General features: G+C 37.5%; 1 protein-coding gene across 1 annotated transcript in view; it reads left to right on the top strand.

Moving 5' to 3' along the window:
- The window catches only part of brinp1 (bone morphogenetic protein/retinoic acid inducible neural-specific 1), a 109,010-nt gene that overhangs the window by 104,437 nt on the left and 726 nt on the right, over nt 1-3,847 (top strand). Inside the window, exon 8 of the mRNA XM_032539937.1 lies at nt 1-3,847. This exon is cut by the window's left edge and continues 1,290 nt beyond it; it is cut by the window's right edge and continues 726 nt beyond it. The gene's annotated coding sequence lies outside the window, so the exon portion shown is untranslated.

Here is a 3,847-nt window from a genome sequence, read left to right on the forward strand (position 1 = left end):
TAATTCTTAAAGAGATAAAGGAAAAAGGCAGTGATGAAAAGCATTTCAGATAAAGATAAAGAAGATTAATGGAACCACTATAAAGACTGTATCATATTTGTCCCAGCATGTCTGTCATTTCAAAAAAGAACTTAAAAAAAGAGAAAAAAAGAAATATTAAATCTATGTACTGGTGAAAAAGAGGCCTTGATTTTACTCTGAGGGATCAAAGGTTATATCTGAAACTGCCATTCTTTACTGAGAAAAACATTTTTAAAGGAATAATGATATAACACAAGGGCAGACCAGATATCCTTTTATTTCAGCTAATGTGCAAAATATTTCCGACCTAACGGACAGTTTAATATTAAAATATGTTTATACATTGTAAGGATTAAATAGCCCTAGTAAATAAGTAGTCAACACATCACTTATAGACTCTTTATTACATTTCAAACCCACTGCGGATCTGCATTGCTCTTTGTGAGTTATGAGGCACTCTGTCATTGTTCTGACACATAAGGCACACAGCAGGGCAGTAATGGATAGTCATGTCAAATAACAAAAGCCAGCTGTTTATATATATACATATATATGTGGGTGAATGTATGTGTGCGTGTGCAAATGTGCGTATACCTTTTTTTGGCTTGATGCTTATTGCTGTTCGTTAATTGAATGTGTCATTTGAGATTGACTCCAGTCTAAGCAAAATCTTGCATTTGGAGCGCTTCTTCTCGTGTTTGAAATTCAAGCTGTGTTTTTCACAAGGCAGTACCTCCTGGTGCGTGAGTGCAATATTGTGGTCTGAAGATTTAACAATCAATGCTATTTTGTACAGCTTTGCAAAATGTACATGTTGTGACTGCTGATTTGTGGAGCTTTCAGCACCAAGAGCAAAATGTAAACATTCTTCATCCAGGCACATTTGCAAGACAACTTAAAGCCATACACTTACCTGAGGTAGACATACAATTAGACATAAAGTTCATCCCCATTTAACAAAAGTACGTACATAAAAAATGTTCCATTTGAATGTTTTTATTTTATTCTCTCGGTTTTTAGATAAGAGCACAGCAACAAGGGAGATGACAAGAGGCATATTATGTTGGATAAGAGTTGTGTTGTAAAGCCATTGAATTTTTCTGTTGTGCCACAGGAAAAAAAAGGAAAAAAAAGAAATGGTTATATTAAAGTTAAAATACCTTTTTGGCGGTGTTTAATCTGTAAGCTTTTTATAACCACATGTAAAGATTACTTTTTTTCTCTCTAGATATGAAATTTAACCTTGTTTTGCATGTTGCTGGAAACATCAACAGAGCTACAACTGTGTTTAACACTCTCAGTCATCTGAAATATGAAACACTACCTATATGTATTGTTGGTCACATTTTATTTGGGTAATCTGATGCTGAAACATTGCTATTGCTGATGAATATTTGTAGGTCCAGTCCATTACCTGCATGTTTGTTAACAACAACAGAGGCGAGGTCATGTCATACAACCTATAGCTGTTATCATTGACGGTTTTAAAAAAGCAGCCTGGTCTCACAAAATTCCGTGATGATGATGATCACAAGCTATTAACACTGCATTACGTGGGGGTGTCACGGAATGTGTGAAAAGTCTGTGTAGCCACCATTGAAAACAATGCCAATGTAAAGTCAATGAGAAGATGACGTAACATTAGAAGCGACTATGGTAGAGAGTAGGACTGAAATTTCCTTCGGAATGAGTAAAGTATCTATCTATCTATCTATCTATCTATCTATCTATCTATCTAACTAGTATGAAAGCCCGAAAATCCACGTAAAGAGGGTTGTTAGGGTGGTGGATGGGTCCATCACAGGACTTTCACCCAGGAGACCGGGGGTCCTGTCCCACATGTAATGTTTTCTAAAGTTGCTTTCTTCTTTTCCTAAACCCATCCGTATTGTTCTTCCCGCGTGTTACGGGACCGTGAGCCCACCCACAACATTAAGGGGCTGTGTGTATTTCATGGAATTTTTCCCTTGGCCCATCAGACTTTTCATTAATCCATGTTCGTTTCACGGAAGTCTTCTGCAGGCCCATCACAGAATTCTGTGAGATCAGGTTGAAAAAAGTGGAGTATTTGCTGCCATGGCTCCCAAACTCTGGAAAAACCTTCCTCCCAGTGCAAACGCTGACAGCCAGTTGCAAGCTTTTAGAAAAACATTTTAAAGTGCTCATATTATGCTTTTTTTTTTTTCTTTCCTGTATGTTATATACAGTATCTTTGTTGTGCACATTATAGCTTTACAAAGTAAAAAAAAGCCCAAAGTTCACCCCAAAGGGACTTACCATCTCTAACAGAAAAGAGTGTTCCCAAACTGCTCCAAACAGCTCTATTTTAGTCCCGCCTTTACTTCCGGGACAAACATGCGTCACTTTGTATAATGCTCGCCTGGCGGCTAGTGTGGTACAACCTCATACTCTGCTTCTTAATGGCTAATTGTCCTTTCCTAGCTACTGCCTATGTGTGACTCCCAACAAGATTGTACAGAAATGAGATGCCTCACTCAATAGCTAAAACAGAGAGCTCATCACACCAAAAATATTTTTTTTTTTTTTTTTTAAGTAAAACATGTAAACCTATTCTGGTACAACCTCTAAATACAATTATAAACATGAAAATGAGCATTATATGAGCACTTTAAACGTTCTATTCTACTTTTCTATGTATGTATTTATTTTATGTCTGTTAGTCTCTTACTGTAGATAGAGTTTGGTTGCCTTGCTATTTTTTGTTTAATATTGTGTTCTAAATAATTGTTGTTACTTTAAATTGGGATCAGACTATTCTTGTGGGGTCAGCTGTAAGCAAAGGCTTGTAATATATCTTGGAACAATCATGTTTGGTTAGATTTACGCAAGAAAATGCTGCGGCTGTGGGACAACACCTGTTTTTAAATCTTATGGATGTTGCTTTGTCAGCTGCATATTCAACTGCATCCACGATTACAACCTTAACAGTTGTCTCTAGATGTGCATTCTTGTCACGATGTAACAGAATCACGTGTAGCGTTGTGTGGCTGTGATTATCCTTATGGTTTATTTTACTGTTGTCAGTCTTTGTATGAAGCACTTTTTTAGTCTTGGGAGGTGCTTCATCAATAATAACTTATTCGCTTAAGTCTAATCAATTTCAGGTGATTCAGTCGTCAGCAAAATAATTCACCAATGTGTGGGCTAGCGCATACAATATGTAGTGGCCGGTTCAGGACGACCGAGGCTCAGGTTGTCAGGCTCAGCTCTGTGTTGTCAAATTGATCTCACAGTACAAGACTATCATCAGTCTACAGCCGCAGGTTAATAACCCAACATTTGTAAAGGTGCATTTTGTGAGTGAGCAGATACTTCTGTAGGGCAATTGTTTCCAGTTTGCATAGGATGGCAGTACTGCCATGAAGTAAGCAGCAGCAAGAAGGAGAGAGGGCATCTGGACTGGTAGATACAAATTAAATGTGCTGTATCGTGACGAGTGCATCTGCTTGGGTGTAGATAGTAGCTGCAAGCTGTCTCGACCCTCCTTGGTAATGTAGTTTATCAGCCCCAGTCATGTATTTTGAGCTAATTCGCATGCTAATGTTAAGATGGTAGACTTTACATTTTTTTCAAAGATGTTAGCATCCATGACAATGTCATCGTAATATGCGCATGCTGACAGTACCTCCTGATGAATTTGTTTGAATGGATGCAGAGCTGACTTTGACATACTAAAGTTATAATGAGACGGAGATGGCCACACGCCTGTAATCAATTGAGATGCCGTAAAAAAGGGGACTCAATTTTTCAGCATTAACATTGGACTATCCAAATAATTTGTTTCATTATTATTATTATTATTATT

The sequence above is a fragment of the Etheostoma spectabile genome, chromosome 16 (assembly GCF_008692095.1).
Source record: "Etheostoma spectabile isolate EspeVRDwgs_2016 chromosome 16, UIUC_Espe_1.0, whole genome shotgun sequence".
NCBI classification, from domain to species: Eukaryota; Metazoa; Chordata; class Actinopteri; order Perciformes; family Percidae; genus Etheostoma; species Etheostoma spectabile.